At 49.1% G+C, this 19371-nt stretch overlaps 1 pseudogene; it reads right to left on the bottom strand.

Annotated features, from left to right (window-relative positions):
• Positions 1–2444: 2444 nt before the first annotated feature.
• Positions 2445–16552, bottom strand: LOC149355840 (uncharacterized; annotated as a pseudogene).
• Positions 16553–19371: the final 2819 nt, after the last annotated feature.

Below are 19371 nucleotides of genomic sequence, written 5' to 3'. Positions count from 1 at the left end.
GAGGGCGAAGACCGGCATGGAGAAGGCGATCGCGACTCGCGGCGTGGAGGAGACGGGGAACTACGCTGGCGGGTGACGTACTCGGCAATGTCCTGAGGGCACTCTCCAGGTCGTGGGTGGGGGCTGTCGAGAGAAAATCCGCGCAGTCCCATTTCGCGATAGGGGCACCGCCGGTAGAGATGGCCGGCCTCACCACAGTGGTAGCAGAGCGGTTGTTGATCCGGAGTACGCCAGAGGTCAGTCTTTCGCGGTGCTTGGCGCCGTTCTGCCCAGTAAGAAGTCGGTTGAGCAGAGTGCACCGCGACCACTGGAGGGGTGTAAGGCGAAGGCCCAGGAGATGGGGTTGGGCGGCGCACGACGTCAGCGTACGTGACTGGCTGGACAGGAGCCGGGTACGGCGCGGGAACGTATGGGGTCGACTACGGCGCCGGCACAACTGCAGCATCTTGTGTCCTGAGTGCCTGCCGGACTTCCTCGCGGATGACGCTGGTAGCGGAATCGACGCGAGGGGCAAATGTTGCTTGAAGGTGCTGGAGCTCCTCGCGGACCACGGAACGGATTAGTTCGCGAAGGGAGTCCGGATTCGTCCTGGGATCATGGTCGAACCGGTCCAACGTAGACAGCGAAACAGCGTCGACATGTAATCAGAATCTTCACCTTCCCCCTGTCCCCACCACCACCCGAGAGGCATGGGAGACTGCCCTCTTCAACTGCTCCACACTGGAGTTCCAAAGGGCTCTAGTAAAGCGGGCGCGAGACGGGGCCTCGTCGTGCGGTGTCCCGGACTAAGGATACCGACCATATAGCGGGGTCTTCTGATCCCCAAACTCTCCCTGAGTATTAAAAAAGTTTTTCACCACCACGATCACTGAACGAAGTTGCCGGGCGTACTGATTGGTGCACGTCGTTGGACTGAAACTCCGCGACGGCGTTGGGCGGGTTCCGCACAATGCTGGGAAGGAGTTGGTCTTTTACGCCGCGGATCAGGTGCCGCAGCTTTTTTTCTTCACTCATGGCCGGATTGGCGCGATGGCAAAGACGCGTCACATCCCCGACGTACATGGCAACACCCTCATTGGGAAGTTGAATTGAATACGAGAGGTCAGGGTACACTCCGCGCTCTCCCGGCGGTCGCTCTGTGCGTACGTAGTGTTGAAGATCGGGCTTCAACCCCACCGCTGCCACCAGTGTTGAAGACTTCGCTTCAATCCCACCGCTGCCTCCAGTGTTGAAGACGGAGGGTCCTGGTGTTGACTGACTCGTTCAACCCCGCAGGTCCCGGCTCCGAAGGACGGGGTTGAGAATAACCCCTCTCAAATGACAAACCCTTGATTGCCAGTCAAGATTTTTCTCTGAATCTAAAGCCTGGCGAATCCCATAGCAAAAGCCAAAGCGCTCACCCATGGAGAAAGTACGATGTCGCATGGTCCATCCCAGCTGCTGCCAACCAGTGTTTAAGATGGGGCTTCAAACCCACCGCTGCCACCAGTGTTGAAGACGGAGGGGTCCTGGTGTTGACTGACTCGTTCAGCCCCGCAGGTCCCGGCTCCGAAGGACGGGGTCGAACTCCGATAGGGAGGAAACTGTACAGAAGGTTTATTTTACATATTTATAGTCGAGATGGCACTGCTGCGGTCACCAAACAACATCCCGTTAAATACCCTTCGTATTCCCCAGATCCCTGACTGGGGAAAAAAGTTCGCAAAACGTTCTCCAATCAGGTGGACAGTTGTGGGCACTGGCGGTAACACCCACATCAGGGGGCGGTGCTGAACTCTCGCTCTCTTGCAGCTCGGTTGGTGGGAAGGGGAAAAGCCAGCAGTCCCCGAACAAAAGCCAGCAGTCCCCGAACACTGTTGTGTCGAATTGACCGGTCTTCGAGGGAAAGGAATGCCACGCCGTTTCCCAGCCGGTGGACAGGGGGGGGGGGGGGAGACATGTCATCGAAGGCTCTCGTGTCGACTTCAGCACTGTGCTGAGATCGGTGCCTCCATGGGAAAGGAACTGCGCTGCGTTTCCCAGTAGTGAATGAGGCGCCTTGTACTTCCCCGCCTGATGTCCGAAACGCGGGACCTCTGTCAATGTCGCAGTTGCCTTTCAAGTAAAATCAACAGCGTGACCTTTCACGGTGTCACTCCGTCCGGCGACCCGGGGGCAGACTCGGCCACCTGACGCCGCCACCGTCGCTGCTGTTCCGGCCGTCCCCAGTCCACGCCGCACCTTTGTTGCATGACTCAAGTCTTTCTGGAATTCTGCCCCGGCCCGTGTTCGCCGAACACAAACGTAGTCAGGAGCTGACGTCGAAAGTCCGGCCACGTAGACAAAGTAGCCTCACGGTTCTCGAACCGCGTGCGTGCCGAGTCTTCAAGGCTGAAGTACATGTTAGGTAGCTTGGTAGCGTCGTCCCAACAGTTAAAGGTCGCAACCCGTTCGTAGTGCGCCAACTAGTCCTCTGCATCCTCGAACAGGTCACCGTGAAAGGGCTTAGGCGTTCGTGGGGTCTGAAGGGTGATATAGGTGGGGCTGTCTGATGGGACAGCCGTAGGCAGGGCGGGCGTTGGCATAGCCATGAGTGGAGTGGTAGTCGAGGGCGCGCCGTCAAAAGGGAGGGCCTCGGGGGACAGGCCTCGGATCCTCCGGCTGGCGCGATGGGCAGGTGTCGTCACAAGAGACGGGCGCGTCTAGTCGTCCGCAGGAGTAGGGAGCATTGGTCGCACGTCCAGCAGTGTCCCGACCAGAGGAGCCGTGAAGGTAGGCGTCGGGAAGAACCCAAGACTAGGGAGCCTTATTTTAATTGTAGAGCCAGGTCTCAGGGCACAGAACAGATCCAGTGCGCCTCGAGAGCCCACCGCCGCGTTTTCAAGTCAGCGCGGAGGCCGCACGGCGGGTTAGGCGCGTGGCAGAATATATATATATATATATATATATATATATATATACATATATATATATATATATATATATATATATATATATATATAAGAAAAGTACACAATAAAACACATCGCAAACGAACAAACTGTGAGCAAAGCAATGATTGGACAGAATTTAGTTTGGAGGCAAGATTTACAAAGGCTATAGTTATCATGAATAAACAAGAGTTTATCTAGGGTGAGTGGGTGCAAACTGGCTCTTCGAGATCGAAGTTCGAGACCAGCCACCGGGAACACCCGTTCGCTCGGTGTGCTCGTGGCCGGAATGCGCAGAGTTTTTTTTAGCCAGGCACGAGAGCCATGGTAGCTCGTTCTGAGCCCCTTTCCAGAATTTTCGAATGTCGTGTACTTGCGCGCAGGATTTGCTTAAGAATTCCGGGGGGGCACTTTGTTGACCTAAAGTGCGGTGAGGCGAAAGCCTTAAGCGCGGTGTTGCTGCTTGTGTCACTGATGTATAAGCTTCGCCTCTAAGAGCGGAACGCGACAGCGTCTTGCAACGCTGCCAGAGAGTCCATACAACGCCATCGCCCGTTCGGTTCTACGTCTCCCTCGTCGGCAAATTGGTTTTTGAGGAAAGGAAATGTATCTGTCTCTCATATCTCGATGGACACCTAGACTTAGCTGTAACGGGAAGGGAGGAAGGCGGGGGTGAAGATACCGTATTCACTAGACGCGCCTTTGTTCATTCCAAACCATCGAGCTGGCATGGCGGAGTGGTAGCGTGCTCGTCTCGCACTCCGGAGACCGGGGCTCGATTCCCGAACTCGGCCGAATTCCTACTCGGTTTTATTTATTTATCAGGTCTAACTAGAAAGGTTAATTAGGCTAATTGGTTAAGTAAGCAATTAACTAAACTCAGTCACACTTACTTGGAGCATCACTATACGATCCCTTAATTGGTTGCATGGTTAGTAGCCAAAGTACAATTGGCCCCGTTTGAAATTGGCGCACTGTGACGTCACGACCGTTTAGACCAATTGAAAAGCGTGACATTTCTGTCGACAACCCCTGCTTGCAACGATGAGGCATTAAAGGCTTCCGCCTTAAAAGTGCGTGACACTTGGCATTGATTTGGTTCGTCTAGTGCTGTGGTACACTGGAATGGCGTCGCTCTAAGGACGCCGAAGTGTCGTTAGGGCGCGCGTCACATACAGGTGGCTTTGTGACGTCGCATTCCTTGACACAGCGACGCACCTGTTTCTCTAGAAACTCAGGTTTGGACGTCTCCCTTTAGGTTTTGAAACCTGGGATCAAGAAGCGATGCAATGACCATAACATCAGTTAGAGGAAACCTGTCTTCAAATTTCTGCAGCATCTCTCTTTTCATTTCTTGCACAAGGCTACTGCCGGACATGTCGTCTTTATGTGAGGCGAAAAGCTGGCTTCGAATAACCATTAAACGTGCTCGATTTTTCCTACGAAAGAAGCTCCACCGCCATTTAAACTAGCTCACACTCTTGGAAAAAAGGTAGTAGTAATTACTAAGTTTGGGGTAGTAACTCTTCGTCACATATGTTACTACACTGTTAGTAACTGCAGTTAGTAACGGGAAGGTTAGTAACAGTTACTAATCCACTGAGTTAGTAACGGCTGCTATCCGGAGTTAGTAACGGCTGCTACCCGGAGTTAGTAACGGCTGCTACCTAGTCACTAGATACAGTTTGTAATGCGAAGCACATATTATATTGCCACGTATCATTGCAGTCTGTATTCGTTCACGCTCAAGGCAGCAGGAAAGGGTCGTTATCACTTTTGTTCTTGGCGCGAGAAGCGACCAGACTAATCTCGATTGTTCGCAGCCATGAAAGGCTGCATCTAGGTTTTTCCAGATTACCGTAGATGATCTTGACCTGTTATCTGGAAGTTTCCTAGCCGGCTTTAAATTGAGCGATGCCGCGAGCGGCGGACATTCGTAGTTCGACTGTTGACAAGCACGCTTGTTGCTTACGCCGTCACCGAGTGATTCAGTTCTTTTGCGGGCGCAAGTCAGCCCAAATAAAGAGCTTCGTTTGCAAGTCTTTCTGGTGTCTTCCTGACCGCTGGACTGCCGTCACTACAACGTGACATCTGGTGGAGGTGCTGGGTACCCTCCCATGTTCCGGACACCCCCTACAAGTCGTGACGCCAGCCCTTTGAGTCATCTACCGCAGGACCTGAGTCCAGTCCACCGCGCAAGCCGACGCCTGCAAGGGGACGAACCTGAGTTCGGGATTCTGCCGGACCCTACCCAGAAGCGAAAGCCAGCAGCAACGTCTACCATGAGCTTGCCCCAGACGATGACTCCAATCATTCTTCAGCAGCCCCGGGTGCCACCAACCTTCGACGCTTCGCCTGGCACCGACCCCGAAGAATGGCTGGAGCAGTTCGACCGTGTGGCTATCTTCAACAACTGGGACGATGCCACGAAACTTAGGTACGTGTTCTTCGCCTTGGAGGGACCAGCAAAAGTCTGGTTTGAGAATGAGGAAGCTAACCTCACGAACTGGGAAACCTTCAAGGAGCAGCTTCTAAAGAACTTCACGAACGTCGTGCGAAAGGAGAGAGCCCAGCAGCTGCTACAGTCTCGCATACAACACCCAAACGAGACCGTTGCTGTGTACACTGAGGAAATGAAGCGTCTCTTCCGGCGTACCGACGCAAACATGAAGGAAGAAGAAAAAGTAAAGCTGCTCATGCGAGGAGTTAAAGAGCAGCTCTTTGCCGGCCTCGTCCGCAACCCACCGAAAACTGTCGCGGAATTTGTAGAAGAGGCATCCACGATGGAAAAAACTCTTGATGCCCGAGCCCGCCAGTATGACCGCCAGCAGCGCGTTTTCTCAGCAAGCTGCCTGGACACCGCTAACAGCAATGACCTGCGGGAGGTTATACGTCAAGTTGTGCGAGAGGAGCTCCGACGATTTCTGCCAACGGCAACGCAGCCGCAACCTTCATCGCTCACTGACGTCATCCGGGACGAGGTTCAACAGGCCTTGGGTGTGACGCCGACACCCATGCAGCCTCTGCAGCCGCCAGCCATGACTTACGCAGCAGCTGTGCGACGTCCTGCACCTCGACGACGGGACCCAAGCCCCTATCGCCCTCAGCCAGCTGCGTTGGACCGCCGCCCACTCGCCCCAACCCGCCCGTCCTACGAGCGACGCGCGCAGCCGAGGAAATGCGACGAGTGGAGAACTCCCGACCAGCGCCGCCCACTATGCTTCCACTGTGGCGAAGCCGGTCACGTCCTCCGGCACTGCCCATACAGACGACTGGGCATCCGAGGGTTCTCTTACGACGCTCCACGACCCCGACCCGGCCAGCGACCAGCCGAAATCGAGGAGTTTTTACGTCGGGAAGAATACTCATCGCCGAGCCGCCTATCACGTTCCCCGTCGCCATCGTCCCCGCGCTTTGTATCTCCTAGCCGAGGTTACGCCGTGCGTGGACGCTCCCCCAGCCCCCGAAGATTAAACTAAATAAAGCAGCCTCTGGAGGTGAGGTTGCTTCTAAGCGCAATGACAAAGATCCTCCATCGACGAATACTCAAGACCATGCCTCAACTACGACGACAACACCGACGACGACGACACCGACGACACCGACGACGACGACACCGACGGCGACGACGACGACACCGACGACGACACCGACGACGACGACACCGACGACGACGACGCGGCCAGACTTGAAGCTTTTACCGCTGCCCAGTGAAGTAACGTCGCAGTACGCCCACCGCATCCTCACTACTCGACGAAGCCGAGATCGGACACCGAAGACAACGTACAATACGAGAACGCGAACAAGTGACCTTGAAGTTACGGTCGACGGCCACGCGGTTACTGCCTTGGTGGACACGGGAGCTGACTACTCTGTCATGAGTGGCCCACTCGCTGTCCGACTCAGGAAGGTAACAACAACCTGGGATGGCCCGCTGATCCGCACCGCAGGTTGCAACCTGATTACGCCGTCAGGACGCTGCACCGCGAGAGTTACTGTAAATGGGAGAACCTATGCGACAACCTTCCTGATCCTACAGCAATGCTCGAGAGACGTGATTTTGGGAATGGACTTCCTGAACGAACATCGGGCGATCATCGACCTTCGATCTAAGTCGATCAAGCTTTCCACGGAAAAAGCCATACCGGTTGCGACGGGCGCGACTCATCACGTTGCCTTAAACGTCCTCGATGAAGCATTGAGAGTGCCGCCCCGATCAAGTGTTCTCGTCGGCATAGGTACTGGAGACATCGAAAATGCCGAAGGCGTTATCGAGGGGAACACCCAGTTACTCCTGGATCGAGGATTGGGCGTCGCGAGGGGAGTCGCCGAAATCCGAAATGGCCAAGCCCAGGTGTTGCTAACCAACTTCACGGAAGAATACCGGCATCTAAACAAAGGTACGACGATCGCTTTCCTCGACGAGCTGGCAGACATCAGAGACGTATTTGCCCTACTCGATCAACCCGCAGAACCATCTGACCAAGGCCATCAACCCACGTTCGACATCAACCCGGCATTACCCCGGAGCAGACAAGACCAAATACGCAGTCTTCTTCAAAAGTACACCGATTGCTTCTCATCAGCATCGAATGTGCGACGAACCCAGCTTGCCAAGCACCGCATTGTCACAGACGAACACGCGCGACCACTGCGACAGAGCCCCTACCGCGTATCGCCGCTAGAACGCCAAGCTATCCGCAAGCAAGTTGAGGAAATGCTTCGTGACGACGTCATACAGCCATCGAGGAGCCCCTGGGCAGCACCGGTCGTCCTAGTGAAAAAGAAAGACGGCACCCTTCGCTTTTGCGTCGATTACCGCCGCCTGAACAACATTACGAAGAAGGATGTCTACCCCCTCCCCCGCATCGACGATACACTGGACCGGCTGTGCAACGCTAAGTACTTCTCATCGATGGACCTGAAGAGCGGCTACTGGCAAATTGAAGTCGACGAAAGAGATCGCGAGAAGACTGCGTTCATCACGCCAGACGGACTCTTCGAGTTCAAGGTGATGCCATTCGGCCTCTGCTCTGCCCCAGCGACGTTCCAGCGAGTAATGGATACGGTGCTCGCAGGCTTGAAGTGGAAGATTTGCCTAGTCTACTTAGATGACGTTGTTGTCTTCTCCTCAAGCTTTGAAGACCACCTCAGAAGGCTTCGGATAGTGCTGGAAACGATCAAGTCTTCAGGCCTGACACTGAAACCAGAGAAGTGCCACTTCGCCTACGAGGAGCTGCTGTTCCTTGGTCACGTCGTAAGCAAGGATGGAGTTCGCCCAGACCCCCAGAAGACGGCTGCGATAGCAGAGTTTCCACAGCCTAATGACAAGAAGGCTATACGCAGATTCCTTGGATTGTGCGCTTATTACCGACGATTCGTCAAGAACTTTTCGCGCATCGCTGAACCTTTGACTCAACTTACCAAGGCTGACGTGCCTTTCAAATGGGAAAGGCCACAAGAGGAAGCTTTCAACGAGCTGAAGCGCCGCTTACAGTCGCCTCCTGTGCTCGGGCACTTTGATGAAAACGCCGAAACCGAAGTTCATACCGATGCAAGCGGGGTGGGCTTAGGAGCGGTCCTCGTTCAGAAAAATGGCAGACAGGAGAAAGTTATCGCGTACGCCAGCCGTTCACTGTCGAGAGCCGAAGCCAACTATTCGACGACAGAGAAAGAATGTCTCGCCATTATTTGGGCCACGTCCAAATTTCGCCCCTACCTATACGGACGACCATTCAAGGTTGTGAGCGATCACCATGCTCTGTGCTGGCTGGCCAATTTGAAAGATCCCTCCGGCCGCCTTGCTCGTTGGAGCCTGCGTCTTCAGGAATTCGACATAACTGTAGTCTACAAATCTGGCCGCAAGCATTCCGATGCAGACTGCTTGTCACGAGCTCCTGTCGACGCAGCACCCGAAGAGGAAGACGACGACGCTTTTTTGGGACCGGTAAGCGCCAGCAGTTTCGCGCAGCAGCAGCACTCGGATCCTGACTTGCAAAGCCTAGTTGATTATCTGAAAGGCAAGACCGCATCGCCTCCCCGAGGGTTCAAGCGGCAACTGTCGTCCTTCGTCCTTCACAATAATGTCCTCCTGAAGAAGAACTTCGCGCCGAACAGGACAGTGCATCTTCTTGTCGTGCCCAAAAATCTCAGGCAAGAAATTATGCAGGCATGTCATGATGAGCCGACTGCAGGACATCTCGGGATTGCTCGCACGTTGCACCGCATCCAGGAGAAGTACTATTGGCCACGGCTAGCTACCGACGTTTCCCATTACGTGAAAACGTGCCGTGAGTGTCAGCGACGCAAAACGCCTCCGACTAGACCAGCCGGACTCCTGACCCCCATACCACCGCCAACTAAGCCCTTTCAGCAAATAGGGATGGACCTCCTCGGCCCCTTTCCGACCTCTTCATCAGGAAACAAGTGGATCATCGTGGCCACCGACTACATGACCCGCTACGCCGAAGCAAAAGCGTTGCCTAGTGGTACCGCAACAGAAGTCGCAAAATTTTTTGTCGAACAAATTCTCCTGCGACACGGCGCCCCGGAAGTGCTCATCACAGACAGAGGAACGGCGTTTACGGCGGAGCTGACGCAAGCCATTTTAAACTACAGCCAGACAAGCCATCGGAGGACAACTGCCTATCATCCACAAACCAACGGACTCACAGAGCGTCTGAACAAGACCATCGCAGACATGCTCTCCATGTACATCGACGCCGAACACAAGACCTGGGACTCCATTCTGCCCTACGTGATCTTCGCGTACAATACTGCCGTCCAGGAGACAACCAGGTTTACCCCATTCCAGCTGGTATACGGCAGGAAGCCCACGACAACACTCGACGCAATGCTCCCGCACGTTTCCGACGAAGACAACCTCGACGTCGCCGCCTACCTTCATCGCGCCGAGGAAGCCCGAAGACTTGCGCGGCTTCGCATTCAAGACCAGCAGCACACCGACGCCCGACGCTACAATCTGCGCCGACGAGACACGCATTACAAGCCAGGTGATCGTGTTTGGATATGGACACCAGTTCGCCGCCGTGGATTGAGTGAAAAGTTGCTGCGACGCTACTTTGGCCCGTACAAGGTTCTCCGTCGCATCGGTGACCTCGACTACGAAGTCATCCCCGACGACACGACAGCATCTCAGCGACGCCGCACACGCCCGGAAGTCGTACATGTCGTACGCCTGAAGCCATATTATGAACGCTAAAGGACTGGAAGTTTTCATTGTCCGTGTTTATTTTCATTTTAAAGCATCGAGACGATGCTTCTTTAGAAGGGGGTAATGCCACGTATCATTGCAGTCTGTATTCGTTCACGCTCAAGGCAGCAGGAAAGGGTCGTTATCACTTTTGTTCTTGGCGCGAGAAGCGACCAGACTAATCTCGATTGTTCGCAGCCATGAAAGGCTGCATCTAGGTTTTTCCAGATTACCGTAGATGATCTTGACCTGTTATCTGGAAGTTTCCTAGCCGGCTTTAAATTGAGCGATGCCGCGAGCGGCGGACATTCGTAGTTCGACTGTTGACAAGCACGCTTGTTGCTTACGCCGCCACCGAGTGATTCAGTTCTTTTGCGGGCGCAAGTCAGCCCAAATAAAGAGCTTCGTTTGCAAGTCTTTCTGGTGTCTTCCTGACCGCTGGACTGCCGTCACTACAACGTGACAATATACTGGGTGTTTTCATTGGGACTAAGAACCGTTTTTAAATTCCTGCTGCAGATACCCACCATTCTTTCTGCTGAATAACACACAGAGCAGGACACCTTTTGCTCTGCAAATAATAGCAGTAACCTAGATATTTAACAAAGACCTACACCAATTACTATGAGTTTATAAATTTAGCCCGAATGGACTAACACAATCGTAGCCGTTTAAAATATACAACATATTCTGTGCATAGCAGTAGTTAAGTGTGTGGCAAAGGTGCTGGTGTCGCAGTCACTGTTCTCTTGCTCGACACATTTTCGCACTGCACGAAGGAAGTAACATAGACACGAATGCATTTTCTTGATCACTATTGAGTAGGTAATCTCAAAATCAGTGCTCGGTGCAAAATTTGTTCCAAGAGGACATGTCGTCGCGATTAAGGGCTGCAATTCTACAAGTGCAACATGTCTTAATCAGTGCATTTCTGTTAAATATCTTGATTTCCACTATGATATGCTGAGCAAAAAAAAAAAGAAATTATCTACCTCTGCATTACCGTGCAGCTTTAACGGCACAATTGTGGTATCTGCAGAAGGCATTTTCATGTCATTCTGAAAAAAAATTCCTGGTATAGTTAAAAACTGAAAACTCCAGACAAAGCTGACTTCTTCCACAAAACAGGCTAGCATCCACTCATGAAATTAGTGCTTACTATCATAAAAACAATGGGCAAGTGGTTTAGTCCCCGAGTTTGATCAGGAACTAAAACTCACCCTGTTCCAGAAACGAGGGAAAAAAAGTCTGCCACAAAGAGCAATACATATTCCGAACGTCTATTCAACAGTATTCTTCAGAGCACTTACAATGGATGAAATAGTGCGGACCACTAACGGCGTCTTTGATGATGTGGCGAGACCACAAAAGTGCTCCAGCACCGTAAGGGTGTTCCAAATTGCTTGGGTTGTATTTGACATCAAAAACCCAATACATTTCTATAACTGCTGCCATGCCCGCTAATACATCGATGGCCTCAACGCTGAAGCTCTCAAATGTGCCACAATATCTGTAGCTTCATGAGGTTTTGCGCCGTTCAGAGAAATGGTGGGGTAGGTGTCCTGCAACAATAGTATTAGCCAAATCAGTTGCAGTTTCGTAAACAAACAGCCTAAGAAAATAAAGCCATACACTTCTTACCGGTCCCTTCAGAAATCTTGGTTGCTCCTTTAGAAGCATTGGCAGCAACTGTAGCACACCAACTGCAAAGCAGTCTGTTGACCAAAAATTTGTTATAGAACTGAGCAAGGTTATGAACACGGAATAGATATACTTACACTTTTTTTGCATCACCTTCCAATTTTTCCAGCTCTGCTTCAATCTCTGCAACAGTGATGTTAGCGCAGCGTGGAGCCTTGGCAAGCTCAAAACACCACTCGCCGTACTGATTTATAAATCCGAGCAATTTTAGCTCCAAATTTATGTTTGTCACAGCGGTGAACTCCTCATGAAGCTTGAATAAGAAAAAAACAATTTTCAATTAATTACAAGAAACCAACAATTTAGCAGCTGTAAGGTTAAGACACAAATTGAGAATCAATAAGAATTATGGTGTGGAGACCTGCTCACCATTTCAGCATTTGCTAAAGCTGGATATCTTTCAAGTACAGCAATTTCACAAGCCTAATAAAGAAATTAAACATGGACTTACAGAATATTGTTTTATGGTGTGAAAATAACTTACTACAGCTTAATCCTACAAAAACTACTTTCATGATATTCCGCTCTCATCAAAAGCATGTCATCCCGAGCTCAGCCATTTATCTGGGACATCATATTATCACTGCCCCCGAATCCGTTACGTTTCTCGGCATCACGCTTGACTGTCATCTAAAATTTCATCTACACACCAAATCTATCAGTAAAAAAATTTCATTTGGAATAAGAGTATTAATAAAAACTAGACATTTCGTTCAACACCATGTTCTCTTATCCCTGTACTATGCTTTCATTAACAGTCACCTTAATTATTGCCTATCATCATGGGGTAATACCTATTCATGCCATATATCATGTATTTCTCATCTTCAAAATCAAGCGCTTCGAATTTTATCTTTCAGCCCATACACAGCCACTGCTTCACCTCTGTACTCTGATCTAAACATTCTGCCATTGAAATGCCTCCTTAATCTTAGGTTAGGTCTTCTAATCTACCGCGCTCGCAATAATAATAATCAACTTCTCTGTTCTTCCGCATCTTTCCTTTCTAATAGCAATAACACTAGATTCTCTGAACAAAACAATATGCTTCTACCAAAAGTGAACACAAATTATGGAAAACAAACTGCTTTTTTTCTCCGCCATCAAAACCTGGAATTCATTACCGCTAGCAATCAAATCCGCTCGTTCGCAGCCCGCTTTCTACACTTTACTAAAAAAACATCTCCTATCAACCCATTCAGCTTCATGCCATGCTAGGTTGCCTTCATCTTATTTTCTGTTCCCCACTCTCACAGCAAACGGTCATATTGCTACTCATCTGGAACCTCTTTTTTTTTCTTTCTTTCTCCGCCTGTGTTTTATATCTGCATTTATTCAATGCCCATTGCTATCTGATGTCTTTTTGTGTTCTTTCTATTGCTCTTATGTTTTGCTATTTTATGCCTTTTTTGTTTAATTATGCCCGCTAAATATTGTATAACTTATTCATTGCCGCAATTTACCCTAATAGGTTTTAACTTGATTGTATACTTTTATTCCAGCTCCTCTGGCAAACTTATGCACTTTCCTTATGTATTCCTGATGGGAGGTCCCCCAGACAGTTTTCACTTTGGGACCTCCTACTGTACTAACTTTTTTATGAAACTTACTACTCATTTGTATTTCGTTTTAATAAACCTTCAAACCTACTTCAGCGGTCGATGGGCGTGTTTCCTTCATCCATTTCCTCCTTGAAGGCCTGGTCTGCTTCATCGAATCGCGAAGCTTCTCTATGTCCTAAAATCAATGTGCCCTTTGATGGTCAATTCATCATGCTGAATCTCTGCATCTGGAAGATGTGCAGTCTGAAAGGAAAATAACACGGAGAGGTGTAATGTTAAAAAATTTACGTGTAAAAACGCAAACCAAACCTGTAGAGGCAAACCTGAGGTGCGCCATTCGGAACTTTGGCACTTCGTCTCAGGGTCGTTCTCACATATCATCCTTCGTCACTGGCAGTGACACTGCCCAAGAAATAAGGTTCAATTTGCACGCGTTCCAAAAGTTTGCTCGCGATGACCACTTGGTTGTTCTTGTGGTCGTCAGTCAACAATGTGGGGACCAGCTTGGCGCACACTTTCCGCACGTTCAAACTGTCGCTTGGGATGTCGTGGACGGTGGTTTTTGGAATGTTGAGAGTCTCTGCTATCATCCGCATACTAATTGGACAGTCTGTGTTCAAACGATCACGAACATAAGACCCATTTTCGTCACTTTTGATTGTTGTTGGCCGTCCAGAGAAGGATTCATCATTGATGTCTTCTGGGCCTGCCTTAAACGCCTTCAACCACCTTGAAACTTGAGAATATTACAAAGCAGAATTCCTGCAGGCCTGCTGAATCATTTGGTAGGTGTCGGCAGGACTTTTAATGAGTTCACATAGTACTTGATTGCGTACCGTTGTTCGCGTGCGGATGCTATCGCATGTCGTGACACAGAACTATCAGTAGGTACACAGAAACAGCAATCCCGACATTCCCAGAGCTTACAGCAGGCTGTGCTGGGCAGTGATGAAAAGTTGAAAGTCCCCCCCACCTAACCCAACCAATCCGAGTGTGGTAGGACCGATAGCAGCACTAAAAAAAATTAATTGCATTAATTTCTGGATACACCCTGTGAGCGCCCTGCAAGAATGAAATTTCACTTGCCAAATGACGCTGCCTTTTAGCAGATGCAGTCTCTTGCACATTTTTTCGCTTCCCATAAATTTTCCTAGCATCTTGTACAGCGGGCAGCATATTCAGAGTTTTTCGCATGTAGCCGATCTTGTACTTGAAGGACACTTTTCATGAGTCCTGCAAAAAAGAAGTGAGAAGTCCTGCAAGTGAGAAGTCTGCAGTTAAGAAAGATACTCATCTGCATTACATTTTGTTTTTAAATCATCGAGCAATATCAGCAATAAGCCATGTTGGGCAAAGCAAGAATGACAAAAAATCAGAAGGAAGACTGATGTCGAGCTTACTAAGATATATTGCCTACCAAACACGATTGCAATTGCTGCTGCACTCACCCAGCCAGTGCCAATTGTGTCCCTGAGGACGAGTATTCTCTGACCAAGGCTTTCGATGCTCTCTCATAAAGCCTTCCTGGGTAGCTGTGGGCACAGTGGAAGTTATAATTATAATGAAAAAGAAACATAACTATGTAGATGAATACTTACGCTTTTATGGTCATTAAATGGTTGTCAATCCATGTAACTATCCTCGATTTTGTAAGGCTTGACACCTTCCCATGCTCTGAGGTTTGAATTGCGCTCCTTATATCTAAAGATATAGGAGGCAGCTTATACTCATTTTCTTCGAAGGCAAACTGCTGACTGCCATCAGGAGCTGATGGCCGTCAGGGAGACTAGGTCCAGGAACCATCGTCAGTTCTTCGGTTGTGCTGAAAATAGAGAGGCTAGTCATTGCCACATGAGCTTCCAGAGTGTAACAAAATTTTTAATTCAGCTACTAACCTGCTGTTTTCTTGCGACTCTTCATCGCATACAAGCCTAATTTTGTCGCCATCAGCAAATACGTGGTCATCTTGCAAGTCCACGCACTCACTGTATCGCGCATTGTATACCTGCAAGGTATTCATATTTTCAGTTCCACACAGCAATAGGCAATAGAGCCTCTGAAATAGGCACAAATATCAGGACATTTCTTATAATAACAAATTGAGGACCACTATTTCATTTCTTCTTCTTGACAGTCTTGTTGCAGCCTTTGAATGCAAGACCCTTCTTAATGGAACGTATGTATTCTATGACTGCTTTGGTTAAACGGTGTGATTGTGAGGTATTTGAAATTTCATATCATTTTTAAGTGCTTACAAATATTTCGTCCTGATGGCTGGCAGAAGTAGACAAACAATGAAAATGCTCCCTCGACCACAGCAGAACGTACTCATGAAAACTTGTATGCGAATACGTGCTCTAGATTATATCGCACAACCCAAGATGATGCACTGAAATGGCTTTTGAGAAAAAACCATAAAGAACGAGGCAGACCTAAATTCAAAATTTATATTAGCCTCACTTCCTAAAATCATCATTCGGTAATCGTGCTAGCACAAAACACGTGCGATATGATCTTGTCTAACTAAAGCATAGCAGCAAATAAAATTAAAGCAAGCATGCTCACAGAGCTCGAAAAAATTTACCTCCCAATAAGTTCTTTCGAGGCGCAGATATAACGCGACTTAACAACCACGCGTGGCGCGATTACGGTACGGCAGAAAAAACGCGGACTCTCTTCGGCCTACCGATGTGAAACAGCCAGCGAGAACGGCAGCATTCAACGCAATCTGGCGCCGCTGGAGCAGGGATAGAGCATTCGATACCTCCTGCTACCTACGCTAAACTGCAATGACACCGTGCGCGCACATGTCCAGTTGGCAGCTACGGCGGCGAGACGCACTTCAAAAAAGGCGCGCACGCATGCAGTCTGTCATCCAGCGCGGTTAAAAAGGGAAAACTTTCGCCACGCTCGGCATCGGCGGTGACGCGCATCCGACATCGAAAGCTGCCTGGCACGCTGAAAACAGGCGCGATATTCCGGCGGCTTTGATGCCGCGTATTTTAGGGAAGAAAAGAACTTACCTCAATACGGCCTGTCAGCAAAGCGTGACCAAAATCTGTCGACTTTAAGGCCTCCACAACATCGGCCTTGCTTTGTCCGCGAACGCAGATAACTTTCTTCCGATCTTTGAAAGTCACCAGATATTCGAAGGCACGCTGCTCCATGGCCATATCAGCACGTGTATAAGGTGCTTGCAAACCAGCACTGACACTTTCCACAAAGAGCAAACACACAAAACATGCTACGCACAACGAGAGGGCCGGGCGCGAGCAAGGTGGTAAACGCGCCTGCTTAGAGCAAATGGACAAATGCTGGATACTATTTCTCTTTCAGAAAGTAGGCAGCGCCACCTAAAAACTACTGTACATTTCAAATTACGACTTTTTTTGCAAAAGAAAAATGAAAGCAACAAACCTTCTTTTAATACTTTAATGTGGCAAAGTTTAATATTTTCACATCTTTCAGCATTTTTTTGTGCTTTCGTTTAGAACGTTGCCAGTCTTCTGTTGGGAACAGTCTTTTTTCTTTCTTAATCAGCGTAGTCGGAAAACTTTGTTCACCGAATTTAATTATTTTTATTGCTGATTTTTTTTGCGTAATGCTTTCAGGCTTTTTAGTTTGGCGACCGTTCCCGGAAGGTCCAAAAGACCAAAGCCCAACCTGAACTGGCATACGCATCGATATCGCGCATCCATCGGTAGTATGATCATTAGTATCTCTACGATCAGTAGCGTATAGCAAGGAGGTCGTGGCGTGTAGCGTTTTGATCATAGAGTTAATATAACCAACTCTAGAGGGAAAGCTGCCCATTGAGCCCATGCGTGCCAGTGGGCAACGCATGAACGCCGCCATCACACAACGGTTTGTGTGTGTTGCCAGCTGTTTGGACACTTTGTAAATCTGGACAAAGAACGGAGTTGGAACCTGGAAACGTAGTCCGTGGGAAGATGGCGGTATGCCGAGTAGCTCTCGACTGCTCTAAAGTGCTGTAAACAACGGGAAAATCGTCGCGTTTGGATTATTTTCAATGGTATATGTAGTGTCGCATACCGACTGTAATTTCATATAGGTGGCTTGTGACTTCTGAATTGTTAATTGAAGGCAATTACCGCAATAGTGACGCGCTTGGAGTGTATTTCGTCTGTAGAGCGCACGGGATTTTACATGTCCTGTGTTGTCGAGTGCAAATACACGTCGGAAATTTGCTTTGGCCCCTAAAGGACCAACACAATTCGCAAAGGAAACGAATGCCCAAGGTAAATGGAGCAACTGCTCTGCCTGGTTTGATTTGAATGTTCAGCGTTTTGTTATATTAAATGTCGAAGGTTTGTTAGAGTACTGCGGGCCTCTCGCATTTTTTTTATCTTTCTTCTTCGCCGAGGAAGACGGTGCCGTGTTTTTTCTGGCGCGGGACTAGTTCATAATAGGATTTTCGTACGCAGCAACGCTTCGAGCTTCATCACGAACGACTGAAGCAAAGTGGAGGCAGAAATACATTGAACAGCATGTACCGCTCGAGAAACCTTCGTTTACGTCTAGCATTGTGCTCACTAAATTGTGGTGGGTTTTCGTTCTTATTTGCTTTTGTGTTGTTTTTTTTTTTACGTTTCTGACTGCTTTTGCTTTTAATGTATGACACTTCTTTGGCTGAGATTTTTTTTTATTCCTCTGTTTGGTTTGAACCCATTTATGAGAAGCTAGTGCTGCTAGTACTTCATACGCACGGGATAAAAAGGGTCCTGCGATTACATGTATGCTTTCTTGTTTTCATGCCGATTTCCTGTCACTGGCTGTGTTCGGAGAGATAATGCGCTGTCACATGCTTCAGCTGAGGATCACAAGTGTGCCTCTTTTCCGTGTAATAAACAGTTGGTAGTGTGCGCATGTGTTGTCCTTCTTCTTGTGCCGTTATCGTTGCACGGCCGTTCATTTCAACCGTGTTACCTTTAATTACCGCATGCATTAGTGCTGAAAAACGTAATAAAAACGTATTTAAGCAAGAACACCCACATCCTTTATAAGTAGCACCAATGTGTACTCTGTCAAGCAGATTGAGGCAATGCCGTTAAGAAAGCCGAATGCCGTGAAAAAGCAAACGGCAGCAAGTTTGGTTTGGTTTATTCAGGTTTAACGTCGCAAAGCGACTCAGGCTATGAGGGACGCCGTAGTGAAAGGCTCCGGAAATTCCTACCACCTGGGGTTCTTTAACGTGCACTGACAGCGCACAGCACACGGGGCTCTAGAATTTTGCCTTCATCGAAATTCAGCCGCCGCGGCCGGGATCGAACCCGCGTCTTTCGGGTCAGCAGCCGAGCGCCTTAACTACTGAGCCACCGCGACGGGGCTAAACGGCAGCAAGGTTCTTTCGCTTGGTGTCATCCACCTTTAAAGAGAGTTCCGAGAGCAGGGAGATTTTCGTTCACACTCTTTGCAGTACACAGTTGTCGCGAAATGTGCATATGTATCACTTCCCACGTTTACTCACCAATGATACAAAATGCCCGATCCTTTTGGAGCTTTGGCTTGCGTCAATGCACGAAGGTGGCTTCACGGCGCACGGGAGCGCGAGTGACTCTTTGTCGTGTGCAGCTCCTTGCATTAGGTGCCTTGATCCCATAGCTTAAGCAATCTGAACTCAGGTTCGAAAGCAGAAGTTTAAAACCGAAACTCCGGGAGCGTTTACTCAGTTTACTCGTGAACATGTTCACAATCGTCCGATATTAAAAGAAATGGTCACAATCAGTATGCTAAAGATCACAAAATATGTTTAAAACATTGAAAATACGTGTAAGAGTGACATATACTTATTTTCTCTGCAGCAGTTTTCCGAATTCAAGTTCAAACTTCACCCATCCTTGACATTGCGAGAAAAAACTGTGCTGGCCACAATAATGTGTTGTAAGATGGCTTCCAAGATGGCGACTTACATGCGTGGACCGCTTTGCTAGCTCAGCTTTACCCCCCTTGTTTCGATTATCGGCAT

This window comes from Amblyomma mixtum, chromosome 3, assembly GCF_055824585.1.
Source record: "Amblyomma mixtum isolate Tamu chromosome 3, ASM5582458v1, whole genome shotgun sequence".
Taxonomy (NCBI): domain Eukaryota; kingdom Metazoa; phylum Arthropoda; class Arachnida; order Ixodida; family Ixodidae; genus Amblyomma; species Amblyomma mixtum.
This window is presented reverse-complemented; position numbering and strand designations above follow the sequence as displayed.